The sequence below is a fragment of the Phascolarctos cinereus genome, unplaced genomic scaffold, assembly GCF_003287225.1.
Source record: "Phascolarctos cinereus isolate Bilbo 61053 unplaced genomic scaffold, phaCin_HiC Scaffold_2;HRSCAF=192, whole genome shotgun sequence".
Taxonomy (NCBI): Eukaryota; Metazoa; Chordata; class Mammalia; order Diprotodontia; family Phascolarctidae; genus Phascolarctos; species Phascolarctos cinereus.
Genome location: NW_027555625.1, coordinates 97500365 through 97515205, shown reverse-complemented (window position 1 = coordinate 97515205; position 14841 = coordinate 97500365). Strand labels below are relative to the sequence as shown.

At 33.3% G+C, this 14841-nt stretch overlaps 1 protein-coding gene across 21 annotated transcripts in view; it reads left to right on the top strand.

Moving 5' to 3' along the window:
* The window catches only part of NRXN1 (neurexin 1), a 1404735-nt gene that overhangs the window by 622358 nt on the left and 767536 nt on the right, over positions 1 to 14841 (top strand). The window lies entirely within an intron of this gene.

The window sequence follows — 14841 nt, the reverse complement described above, 5'->3', positions numbered from 1 at the left end:
TTGTAGTCCCTTCATGAATAACCAGATACCAGAGTAATCCCAGCCAGGAAACTTACTTCTCCTCATGTATAAAGGAGGACATTATACTGTGTGACCCCTAAGGTCCCTTGCAATTATAAATCTGTGATCCTGTGAATTTCCTATTTCCTATTTTTTTTTACCTCACATGTCTTACTGGAGCTAGAGTCACTTAATTTCCAAAGTTTTGTGGTTTCTTTTATGAATTATCCTAAAAAATGAACCAATGATTTAGAAAGTTGTCTTTCTAAGTCTATTATCCATAGGATACAATTTCCTTAAAGTGTTTCCATGACAAAAATTAAATTTGCATAATGGATTTTTACACCTTAATCATATAGCTATAAAAACACCTTTAAATCTGAACATTTATTATGATGATATGCATGCCGATGATTATGTCAGAAAGTAGATGCATGGAAAGAGGCTTACTTGAAATTTGGATTATAGCACATGAAAGGAGAGTGGACTGTGATTTTATTTGGAGTCTGTATCATTTACAGACTGTCTTTAAGTGATATTGCACCATTAAATACTTTTTTAGTTTTTTTCTTTAAATTTTGCTGACCACATTATAGACTCAACTGATATTAACATATTTAAAGAGTTGGGGTTTTTTTGTTTTGTTTTGTTTTGTTTAAATGATACTGGCAAACTATCCTTTTTGTAAAAAAATAGTAAACCAAAATATTTTCTTTAACCTTAGTGAATGAGTGATGGGTCCATGGGTTGAAATATCAAAATCATTGACCTTACATCTATTCATCAATAAATTGTCTGAATAGGAATAAAAAGTAGGGTTTATACTAGTGAAAGCCAAAAAAAGCAACAAAAAACAAAACTTTGCTAATACAGAAGCAAAAGTGATTATTAAAATAACATTCACCATTTGAAATTCCATGATTACTTTTAAAATGTTTACTTTATACTTTTTAGTACTTTTCTTTAAAAAAAAAAGACCTTTCAAAATTAATGAGCTGACTGAAGCATTAATTAAATTGATAAACTATATACTGGTTTTCAGTTGTTAAAATCCCATTAGCAAAATTTCCTCAGTAATCAGCAAATGTATTTCTACCCCATTTCAAAGAAAAAAAATAGTTTTTAGGCTTAATCTCCCAGCCCCAGTTTTGCTTCCAGGACTCCTAATGGCCATGGTGGCTCCCACAAGGCGTCTTGCCTCCACAAATTGTGTGGATGTTCTATATTTCCTCAGAATTTACAGAAAATCCCTTCATGTCAGAAAAGAAATGGTTTTTTCTTCACATTTTAGTTTATTTTAATTTAGAATAAGCATATAACAAATCTTAGAATTAATAACTTTGATTTTAAAATATCCTTCTAATGAAGAGTACAACCACTGATGAAATTAAGAACATTTATGTCTATGAATTGCATGTTGGATATATATGAGAAAAAATATGCTTTTTGACATCCCTATCCACACAAAAATTATCTATTCTTTTTTTAAATATTCTTTTCCTCATCCAGTTACAAGTGGGAAAAACTTAAATTTCTTTCCTAACTAAACCTTCTCCTTTTCTCTATATTTTCCTGGCATTTCATCTTTGTTATTTTCTAATATTTCATCTTTCATCTTTGTCTTTTCTACAAAAGTCATTATACATTTCCTTCAATTTTGAGGGAAATCTGCTATTTTGTAGTTCTCTCTGATCTAAAAGAAAAGTATTTGTCCTGCACCAACCCCTGGAAAAAGAGAGGATTATAGGCATGTATGATTTTCTGAAACCAGGAAGACATATGTACCTTTATTGTATCATAGATTTATGACTGTCTCTTTTCAGAAGAAGGAAGGAAGGAAGGAAGGAAGGAAGGAAGGAAGGAAGGAAGGAAGGAAGGAAGGAAGGAAGAAAGAAAGAAAGAAAGAAAGAAAGAAAGAAAGAAAGAAAGAAAGAAAGAAAGAAGAAGAAGGAAGGAAGGAAGGAAGGAAGGAAGGAAGGAGGAAGGAAGGAAGGAAGGAAGAAGGAAGGAAGGAAGGAAGGAAGGAAGGAAGGAAGGAAGGAAGGAAGGAAGGAAGAAAGAAAGAAAGAAAGAAAGAAAGAAAGAAAGAAAGAAAGAAAGAAAGAAAGAAAGAAAGAAAGAAAATCTCAGCAAAGGTCTTGTGAGATTATTTTAACCATTAAAAAAAGCCAGAAAAATAATCATAAAGCATCAAAAAAAGTGAGAAAAAAATTAAAACTAACTCCAGATCTAATTCAAAATGAGAATGTCATGTTTAAATGATAGTTGCCAGGTTTTAATAGGAACTTCTATAATTAAATTTCCTCTTCTTCCATCTACCATTCCTTCAGAAATCTCTCTGCTGCTTCCTCTAGAGCTTAACAGTTTTCCTGCTACCCACATTGATAGGAACTAAGAAGTTCCTTCATCAGGAATTCCTTTTTTAAAGCTAAAATCCAGATGTTTCTATTTTCAGAGCTTCATGATAAATTGGGAAAAGTGAGATGATGGAAAAGCAGGAGGAGGCCAGAGGAGTATCTGGGCACACACATGGGCTTTTTGGAGTGCCAGAGATTTCCATCAGCCCTCTATCTGGCACTCAAATACAATATCCGAAACTTTCAGGAATTGCAAAAAGGAAAGATCCCTTTGTTACTTTCCCTAGGGGAAGAGCAAATTTAAATTTCAAGGTATATTTCTATTTGGCAGGTCCTGAGTTGCTGCCATTTATTCTGACTAGAAAGTTATAACAGTCAAAAACTTCAGAATGGTATAATGGACTCTGTTGCCCCTCCCACACTGAGTTCACTTTCCTGTGTTGAGAGAAGGCTTTAAAAAAAAGAGGCATTTTCTCTATGAACAGGTGACATGTCAGCTTTGATAGTTTAGATTACAAACTGGCCATCTTTGCCCATATGTCCTGGCCAAACAAAGTTATTTTATGTGAATTATATAATTTGTCATTGTTTAAAGTTACCTGGCATTTGGAACTTGTGATCTGCTTAGATGGCTTCCTAGTGAATGACTTACCAGTGAAATTATATGCCTCATCCTCCTCAACACCTTTGTCATGGTGGGTTTGAGAACATGAAATAGATAAAAGGGCTATTTGCATGCCAATTCAGAATACCACCTTTCATCTTCATTTTATCAAGTATTCAAAAAGACAACCTTTCTTGATCAAATAATCTCATGGACATTCCAAATATAGCTATGACATTTGAATGAAAATGAGAGAGCTTCCTTATTCTGAAAGTTCCTTAAACACATATGGAGCTTTGTGTAACCAGGAAGATGAAATTGGATCATTAAAGGATTCAGGGAAAAATTCTACCAAACCATGGCAATTTGTAGTAATCATAAAGGGAATCAATATGGGTTAGTAGTGGGGTAGGGGAAGGAATTAAAAATATTTTATGAGAAACAAAGTCACTAAAATGAAAAGGAAGCTGTATGTAGCAGAGAAGTACAGTTTCATATAGAACTCTTTTCTTTTACTTGATATTTGTTGAATTCGGAATTTTTTTAATAGGAAAATTATTTTTCTCCTGCAGTCAAAAAGAGTTGTATTGTTTTCCAATATTGAAGAAATAACAATCAATGATTAATAAATAGCGGGAAAATGTGAATCATATATAATTATCCCATGGATTATCTTAGGTAAATGGTGGCTGACTTGCTATTTATGTAAATTTGTTGTCTTAAAAAAGATTTCAACATGTCCTCTGCAATCTTGTTGACATTATTAATTTTCTTAGTATTTCTTGCCCTCATAGGTAATCCAAAGTAAAACAGCCAAAGTGTATATAAATTACCACAAATTCTCAATTAGTAGTGTTCAAATAGTCTGTCGCTATTATTCTATGAGCCAGAGTTCTCAAGATAGTGTGGTACAGATAAATGTTTCCACAGCTTAATTTCCATAAAACATCTCTCAGACAATGCTCACTACATTGTTTATCATTGTTACTTAAAAATGTCTGTTCTAAATTTGGAAGCATCAATATACAATAAAAAGAGTGATAGGTCTTGAATCAAACGATGTGGCTTCAAATTAGGCAGATGCTTAATACGTATGTAACCTTAAAGGTACTCTTTCTCCTCTTCGTCCCTCATTTTGGTCACCAGTAATATTAATTTTGAGGTCTCTTCCAACTGTAAGTGTTTGATCCTAATAGTACCTACAGTTACCTTTTCTTCTCCCCTTAAAACGTTTAGTGTTATAATCCCTTGATATTTACCCTTTTAGTAGATTTGAATAGTTTGGTTCTATCAAATGCAGGTTAAGACCTGTCTGTTTTCATATCACATAACCAATTCCTTTAAATATGAAACAGATGTCTAGTCTATTCCAAATTAGTGTTAGGAATACAAATTTCCCCTCACTGATTACCATTAAATTGTTTCTTCTTTGCAAGGCACATAATCCTGCCAAGATCTGATACACTTTTCTGAACAAAAAAGCCTCAGGCCTAGATTTTAGGTTGCAATTATCTGATTCTGACCAATGCCCCTCAAATGACTTTAAGAAGGCTTCTTTTTCATTAAGCTTCTACCTTCTTTCTACCTCTTCATTCCTTTCCTAATTCCCCTATATCTTCTTTTCTTGCTTTTTCTATCCCACTCCCTTTCTCCTTCTTCATGTTAAGCTATTCTATGGATCCTGTTCCCTTTATTTCCTGTCTCTGGAGCCTTCTTATTTTTTTCTAATTCTCTCTCTCCCCCTTATTTACCGAACCTTATTTGACTTTCATAGATTTTTAACATATGAATATAAATACATATACACCTACACATACATGGAAGAGTGTGCTGTTTAATATTTAACAACCAGCTCTCAAAGCATATGCAATATACTTAAATTCAATCTGTCTTAGTAAGATTTCCTTTATCATTTTTATAAGTCTAAAGAAATAAATCAAATCCTGATTTAAGAATTCACAAATTTCTGGGATGTAAATGCTTACACTGAAATTTTTAACAATCTGCTTTCTAGAGACAGTTTGGGATGCCTAAAGCACAACATTGTGCATATTTGTATACACACACACACATAAACACACACACACACACAAGCATGTCTGATGTTTTCTTTCACATTGAAGACACATTTTGACTATTTCAAATTTCCTAGAATATGGTTTGTCTAACTCAAATAAAAAAATAATTGGCAGATACTTTTTAAAGTAGCCAAACTTTAGCAGTTTAGCAAATATTTATACCATTACAAAAAGCTAATGCTATTAAAATTAAGTCCATGAATAATTTCACAGATAAAGGGTCAAGTAGTACATTTCAATAGCTCCTATTTACTACTCAATTCCCAATTATGGAAAGAAGAAGGAATCATAATCTATGAATGGTTAACTTCTCTATTTTGGCTAGAATGTAGTAAAGAAAGCTATATTATGTTATTGGAATATGTACTTCGATGGATTGCTCAAGTGGATAATAAAATCCATGTATTATCATTTTATTACCAGATGAAAAGATAGCCTGGATATCAGCTATTAGCCCCTTTTCTTATCTCAATATAGATGAGAAAGTAATAAAAAGATGAGAAATGTCAACCAGTAGCATTTAAACTATATTAGATTTCTTTCATTTTGCTGCAGTCACCAGGCTGATAAAGAAGATGCAAGGAAAAATAATATTTATTCACATGAAAAAAAAAATTATAGAGCCAAGAGCTAGCCTCTGAAAAGGACATCTCTCTCATTGTCTTCTGAACATCCCAGACAATAATAGCTTCCTATTGATCAAGATTTTCCTATCAACAAATCAGTTCAATAAGCATTTATTATACACCTCCTACTATGTGCCAGTTATTATACTAAGCACTGAGGATCCAAAGAAAAGCAAAAATGGTTCCTACCCTCAAGCAGCTCATGAACTAATAGGGGAGTTAATATTCAGACAACTATGTACAAATAAGATATATACAGCATAAATTGGAGACAATCCCCAAGTCAAAGTACTAGCAATAGAGACCAGGAAAGGCTTCTTGCATATAGCGCAATTTAGCTAAGACTTAAGATAAGTCAAAGAAGCCAGGAGGCAGAAGTGAGGAAAGAGAGCATTCCTGGCATGAGGATTAGACCATAAAAGTGCAGAGTTGGAAGATGGCGTGTCATGTGTCAAGAACAGCAAGGAGAGAAAGACAACAATCACAGAATATAGTTAGGAGAGTTAAGAAGATTTGAAAGTTAAGAAGGTGCAAGGTTAGCAAGGGTTTAAAAGTCAGAGGATATTATATTTGATCTTGGAGGTAATAGAAAGTCTTTGCCCTTTACTGAGAATGAGGAGGACATGGCCAGAACTGTGCTTTAGTAAGACTGCTTTGATAGATGAATGGGGGATAAACTGGAGAAGAGAGAAACATGAAGCAGGAAGACCAAGCATAGGCTATTGCAATAGTCTAGGTATGAAGTATTAGGTTCTTGCTAGAATGGTGACAGTGTCAGAGTAAAGAAGGAAGTGTGTAGGAAAAACCTGAAGTGTTGTGAATCAATAGGACTTGCCAACAGTGGGTAGGAGTATGAGGAGTGGAGCATGACACCTAGGTTGCAAGCCTAAATGACTAGTAGGATGGGTATCTCTGACAGTAACAGGTAAATCAGAAAGATTTAGAAAGAAAGGTAATGAATTAAGTTTTGGATATTTTTTTTGAGTTTAAGCTATTATGGGACATCTATTTCAAGATATTTTATTGGCAGCTGAAGATTAGAGACAGGACAGGAGAGAGGTTAGAGATTGAAAAATAGCATAGAGATGATCATTGAAAGTGTTGGAGCTGATGAGATCGCAAAGTGAAATAATACAGAGGAAGAGGAGAAGAGTAAAGGGCCCAGGACAAACTGTGTGGGATATCTATAATTAGCAGGCATGACATTCATGAAGATCCAGCAAAGCAGACTGAGAACAGTCATCAGACAGGTAGGAGGAAGACTGATTAAGTAGTTTCATGAAAACTTAAAGAGAAGAGAATAATATCAAGGACAGGAGAGTGATGAACAGTGTCAAAAGCTTCAGAGTGGTCAAGAACCTTAAGAAAAGGTCATTATATTTTACAATTAAGAGATCTATGCTAATGTTTGGGAGCTTGGTTTTAGTAGGATGATTGAGCCAGAGGCAAGACTACACAGAGGGAAGAAGAGAGTGAACATAAAGGAAGTGGGGGCACCAAGTGTAAATGGTCTTCTTGAGGGGTTTAGCCATGAAAAAGAAGGCATGTAGGCGGATAGCTAGCAGAGATAGATGGGTAGGTTTTGAAAACTGTATAGATGAAAGATCTCTCAAGAACGGGGAAATCATTTGTGTAGGTAGTAAGCAAACAGTCAGGAGATAGGGAGAGATAGAATAGTGAGATAGTGTGATGATAGAGGAAGTAATCTGCTGGAGAAGATGGGATAGGAAGGGATCACTTATGCATATAGAAAGGTTTTCCTTTACAAGGAAAATGGCTACCTCTTCATGTGAAGAGATAGTGGAAGAAAGCGTCTGAGTAATGAGAGATGATGATGAGGAGGGGATAAAAAGGCAGCTCTTGGAAATGGCTTTAATATTTTTTTCACTGAAATATGAAATGAAATTTATCAGTTGAGGGGAGGCGGAGCCTGGGCTGTTTGAGGAGGAATGCAAAGGCTTTGAAAAGCCACTGAAGAGAGTGTAATGTAGAGTCTATCAAATAAGAAAATTAGTAGATGAAAAAGAAACTGCATAAAGGAAGATAAAATAGAGAATGGAGCCAATGGCATAATCCCAAAAATGCCTAAGAAAGAGAAGAAGAAAGGTAAATAACTTCCAAAAGAAACTTGAAGAAAATTGTGGCCTGAAGGGTAGGAAAACAATTGAAATATATTGAAAAAAAAATAACAGGCTGTCTTGAATGGAGGAGATTGCTGTGTTCCAGGTAAATGAATAAGACAAATAGAATTTAAGTAATGAGAGCTAAATTAAGGGAAGGTCAGTATGAATTCATCAACAATGTGACTTTTAAGGAATTTTTCATAAAAATAAATTTATTGAGGTCTTCCTTGTTTACATTTAAGGCCATACAAGTATACGCATTAAAAGAATTACAGGATAAAAAGAAATTTAAGCCATTTTTATTTATTTAATCATGTCCACACGATAACGCAGACAGAAACAGTCCCAGATATTTTGCTGTGTTCTCCTACCTACTTTAATTAACCTCCACAATTTCCATGATTTCTATCTTTACATCAGTCACCTACTAGAATAGTCACACCAGAGATCTCACCATAACCCATAACTACAACTGAATTATTATAAAGTTCAAAATAAATGTCATATTAAAGATTCCCTTGTTGAAAGAGTTGGATGAAGAATAAGGAAAGAGAATGTTGGTAGATACAGTCATAAAAAGTTTGGAAGGAAGAGCTGGAGAATACAAAAGAATGCAAGAACTACTCTTTTCTGACTATCATTTCAAATTAGCTGGTTGTTTTGTCCTGAAAAGGACATTTTCTTTAGGTAAAATGATGGAGGAGGAAAGGATGAATGCTGAGATGAAGGGTCAAAGTCCTCAGAAGTCTTTAACTTTTGCAGTCATTGCCTGGGAAATGAACATTTTATTTTTCGTGAAAAATCCCTTAAAGATTTTCATTAAGGGTGATATTGGCAGGGAGGGGAAGGTTGATTCTTTTCTCAGAAAAGGAACCATTGCTCTCAATAATGTCATTACCTCTAAGTTTATTGCAAACTGCCAATGTATTCTGAAGCCCTAACTCAGCAGTTGGAAGATATTTGCATTGTTTTAAAATGTTAATGCTTTCAACATTATGGTGGGAAATAATTTTGCAGTGAATGTTTTAGAGAAATAATAGGATTAGCATTTTGCAAGTTCATGGTCCTGATGAGCCTTGACACATGATAGAAAAGTACACTGAGTTCTCTCCCTAACATACTGCTGGATACATTCATTCATTCAGCTTATTACTATGACTTTAGACCTTTTTTCTTATTAAAATAAAATCTCTTTAATTCAGTCTTTACTAATTCAGAGTTTTGATCCTTCAGACAGGCCTGAGCTGAATTACATAGCTGTCTATGAAGAAAAGTGTTGTTAAATAAATTAATTGTGTAAACAAAGTTACAAGGGGAATATTTAAATTGCTTAAGAGAAGGCACTTTTCAAGTATGTTCCCAAGACAGATTTATACAATTGTTATGTTAATTAAAAATTATCTTTATCTGTAAACTAAAGCTAGTTCCTTCTAATAGTCCTAGAGTATCTCTGTTAGCTTAGAATATTTGAAAAAAAAACCTAAAAATTGCATTTCTGAAAAAAAAATCCTGTACTTGACATACCAGTTCTAATTCTACTCCCTTCAGATTTGAATAGAAGTAATGTGCTTAATTAACAGTGGCTAACCCTAAAAATTGCAGAATATGATGAAAATGTTCATCAGCACATTAGCTGTCTAACTTACATGGCACCTCTAGTGAGTTTCCAGATTTTATAGAGCATTACATTTTAAGTATAAAGAAGGCAACAAGCACTTGGGAGAGAAGGTAAGTGGAGAGAGACAGGGAAATTTCCACTAAAAATGTACTATTCTTCCATTGATTTCACCCCCACCATTGTTGACTTTGGTCCAATACAGATATAGAAGAAAGATGACAAAGTGACGGTCTTAGCCATTTGAAAAGCAAATTCAGAAATACCAAGCATAGCTTATTGTGTGGGAGGGAGTTCTTTTTTTCTTTCTTTCGCCCTTCCCTCCCACCACAGCCTGTATTGGATTTTCTTTTTCATATTCCTATTTCCTGATTCTGCTTCATTGGAAAATGTTTTTCATGGTATCATGAGCTTTTCCCACTATGAATCAGTCCAATATACTGCAGATTTGCAAGTATGCACAGTGCATTTCTTGAACCACACATCTAATTTCATTTGTATGAGAAACTCTACTAAATGCAGGTTGTCACTCAATTTCTAATATTCAGAGAAGATTGTCGGGAGTACCAAAAGGTTATTTGACTTACCCAGGATCAATTAGCCAGTATATATTAGACGAAGAATTTGAAGTCAGGTTTTTCTGACTCTAAGGCTGGCTCCCTATTCATTTTGCTGCATTGTCTCTCATAGTGCTATTGAAATGAACTTTTCAACACTCATTTTAATTTCTCTAGTACATTTCTAGGATAATTAAGATCTTTTTAGAGATTCAGAAATGAACAGGTAAGTCATTAACAATACTACTTCCAGTACTTAGATATTTTCTTTATTTGAGTAGATGAATGCAAAAAGAATAATCGAGGATATATGTAATTAGTAAAACCATAAAACAAAATCATATCATGTGATCAAGAAATGCAGAAACCAGGTAGATAAATACCAGAGTGCTTCTGGGCAAAGAAGGTAGTGAGATAATATTCATAAATAAGACAGACAGAGAGTAAAACTTTGGTCATTCAAGTCACAGAATATAATATCAATTCAATTTAAACAACAATGTTTAGAAAGGAGCTATTCATTTGGAAATATAAAATAGTACCATCTAAAATAGAATAAAATGGATTAAGATGTTGTCCTGTACAGAGGACAAAAGATCCAAACCTGAGAACATACTGAAATGGCAATAGACTCTGGATTAAATACTTTTCCAGTATAACTCCAAATCTTTGTTTATATTTATTCAGTGGTGTCTGCATGCAGCAATATGTCATCTTATTAAATCTGCTTTGGAATCAGGTAGAGGCACATAATAATATACACGCATGCACATATACATGTATATATAATATGCATATATATGTTTATGTTATTTATATGTGTACACATGCATGTGTATTTGTGCAAATAAGTCAGTTCAATCTTGACTCTGATTAAATATTGATTTTTTTCTCTTGGATTAGCCAATTGAATTAATTTCTCAGTCAAAATGGTCTAGCGAGGTCTCCATTTAGGTATAGACAATGTTTTATATTTTTATTAATTCCGGAGCAAATAAATAGAAACCTAGAATAATATTTTCCTCCTGAGCAACTGAAACCAGATCCATCAATGTAATTCTGAAACCATACCAAGTAATTTTGATTTCTAATGCAGTATACCCTTTTGTAAAAATGGCCATTTACTACATGGATTCTCATATTTGCAGCATAGTAAATGGTCATCTGCTTGTTTGAATTAAGTCTGCTACTTACCTGAAACTTGGATAGATCAATGTTCTAATATGTATGGATTCTTCAACCTACAATGCAGTTCACAACCTAACTATACCTGTCTATCCTACAAAATTATCATCTGTATTTTCCATTAAATCCTCCAAAGATGGCCCTCCCATTGTGCTTAGGTTTTCCTCTGTATCTCTTGGCACTCAGTAGATTACACGGTACAGTATTGGACACCTATTGGTTATCCATAGCTTTCACTATCTTTCTCACTTATCTTAGACTCTCTCTCATTCTTTCTCTCTCTCTCTCTCTCTCTCTCTCTCTTTCTCTCCATATATATATATATACATATATATATACATATATATACACATACGTGTATGTGTGTGTATATATATGTGCATGCATATATAGTATATATTAAATATATACATGACATAAAGAAGTTATTGCCTTAGAATGAACAAAAAACAAAAGATGAGATTTGTATAAACCATTCGCCCATGATTTCAAATGCAAGACAGATTTCTCAATGTTCTCTGAAGGGACCATATGAACATTATCCCAAGATTTTGGGAAATGTTCCAAATAGGAGTGACCTTGAGTATGCAGGTACCTCTGTAAGTCTGTTGTAGCTTTTGGGCAGGTGCTGTTCTAATAAATGGACTGAAAACCTAAAGGCCTGAATGAGAGCTGATATAATTTCTGTGTAAGAGGATCGATAGAAGACAGGTAGGAAGACATTACTTTTCCTTTTTACCTGTTAGTTAAATCAGTATCCAGGATGCTCCAAATTCCTGTCTTCTCGACAAATTCCTGTCTTCTCGACAAATTCCTGTCTTCTCGACAAATCAGACTGATTTGGCACATAGTTTAATTGTTGCATAGTCACTGCTACAGCTGGGTGACCACCTGTTTCCAACTGCTTCCTAGGGAGTAAATTGAGTCACTGGTTTCAGAGGACCTTGAGTCAAAGACAATTTTAGGCAAAAGAGTAACAGAAGAGTTTTTCAAATGGAGAAATAATATTCACTAGGCAGAAAAACATGGGGTCCAAGCCAATGGCTAAATATAAATATTATATAATAAAGAAGTTAGTGTTGATGATATGAGATAGTTTTAGAGGCAGGACTAATAGATTACATGACGCTATTTTGAAGAAACAAAATCAGGAGTTTCTATGTTTTTAAATGTGTATTGATATTTTTGCAAAGTTTAGTTGACTAATACTAATTTTCATATTTTAAATCACATGCATAAATCAGAGTCCTTCTTTAGACTAGACCTTTTAAAATACATGTGTATAGTCTTCTATGATCTAATAACGAAGAATGAAATGAATCATGTTCCTTGACAATCTTCAGCATTCACCTGATCAAATTAATTAAAAACAACTTGACTGATGCCATCTAGTTAGTCCAAAGAATGGTATTAAACAATATGATTCAGTTGATTCTTCTAGACCTTGGCTGTCTCAGGTACTCTGTTGAGGATTTGAGCATCATATAAGGTTTGTACTGATTAATAGGAAAACTTAATGTAATCAAGAAATTACAATAAATATTATGAAAAGAAGCAAGAAATCAACTTACACAAATGATCCCCTTATTTAGAAGGAAGTAGGATATATTTTTATCTTTATATCTTTTCTAAAATGTCAAATATTAAGTAACTCATAATTTTTAAAGTTTATCATCCCAAATATTTAGGAGTTGGTAAAAAAGTTACATAGTTACATACATAATGCATACATCAAGAATTTCAACATTGAGCAACCTAATGGTGTTACTGCAATAATCCTAAAGTCCATACAACAATTGCCTGAAAGAAGAAATAATATGTTTAAGGATATAAATAGGTTTGATCTTTACATTGCTGAATATCAGTCTCCCTGCTCTGCTCACACAGTAACAAAGCAAACAACCTTCAAAAACGAGCACAGAACCAACTAGATTTTCTATCTTTCCCAAAGATGTTTTGGAGGTATGCAGAAACAACCAGAGAGACATATATTTTCACTGCTCCTTTTATAGCCCTTTCTTTCTTTTGTCTCTTTATTACCAGCATGTTTTCAGCTTAAAAGAATAACCCAAGACAATACGGAACATTTAGTATATGATTTCATACCTGATATGAATTGTACTCTATACTAAATGAGAGTACAAAGTTAGTCAAACACTTAAAAGTATACAAAATTTTTACAAATTTTAGTAAAATTGTTTAAAAAATTGTAAACAAAGTTGTTACAAAGAAGAAAATTATACTTTGTGCTAAATGAGAGTGTAAAGTTAGTAAAATAAAGTCACAGTCCAAATGTTTCCTTTCATTAAAATTAGGCCTTTTGAAATCCACTTATTTAAACTTATCAAAGATAGACTGGCAAAAAAGTATATTTTAAAATTTAGCAATTTGTTTAGTTTGTGTTCATTTACACTTTGGTGTAAATATGATGTTCAGAAAGGATCCAATATCTCTAAAAGTTATTTTTCTTCATGTTGATAAATGTTTATTGCTGAGATGTTTATCTTGATGCGTCATAAATGGGCACAATCAATATCAAAGCCATTGCAGCAAAATGGGTTTCATGACAATATATAACAAATATTTTTCTCTAACACTTTCAAAGGTTTACCTCCAAACTGTTTAATTAAAAGTGACTTGTATCATTCTGAATTCCAACTTGTCATATCTGAATTCCTGATGCCATCATATAATTTGGGCATACATACACATGCATGCATACATGCATATGCATGAACACATCCACAAAAGAGGACCTTTTTGACAGATTTTAAGAGAAAAAATAGAATTAGAGCTGACAGAGAGAAAATCAAAATTAAGTCCTTATGGGTTATTTCCACAAATCCATTCAGTTCAATCAAATTAAAATGTATTGAGTGCCTAATAAATGAAACAGTATGCATTAGTTGAAGTAGTTTGTCATAGTAGAGAGCAGGCTGGCTTGAGAGCCAGGAAGACCTGGATTCAAGTCATTCCTCTGACACATGCTAGCTCTATAATATGGCAAGTTTCTCAACTTTTACATGCTTTAGGCAACTCAGTGAAAGTATAAATTACAGAGCTGTTCATCTGAATCTGTCAAAAGAGTTTTCTATGATAGGTATATAACAAAAAAAATTAATTAAAATGCTGAACCATTAGGTATTACAGAGAATACATTTTATGGGTATTCTCTATAGACATTAAATGCATATAAATATGAAGAGGAATCTGATGGATTTTTCCCAAAACACTAAGGTAATTTCTTTGATTTGCCAACTTCCACGTTGCTAAATTTGAAATCTATGAAATGAGATTCTGTAGTTATTACTCAGCATAATGAAATCTATTATAAAAAGCACCATCAAGAGAAATTAAATATTTTTCAACAACTATTTAAGTTTCTTTCAACACTGAGGAACAATTTTCCCCTGACTTCCACCCCACACAAAAAAAAATCTATGGAATCAAAAATCAAATCAACAAAATTAAATGAGCACCTACTATGTGAAAGGCACTAAGGTGCTGTGGGGTTACAAACTATAAAAGTGTTCCTGGATTTACAGTAAGACTCAGGAGTGAAAACAACAACAACAACAAAAACCTCTTAGATGGATGTTTAGACAATAGGATAATCTTTAAATACAAGTTCATGATAATCCATCAATGAACAAATATTTAGTAGGTTCTAAGGATACAAAGATAGAAACAGTCTGT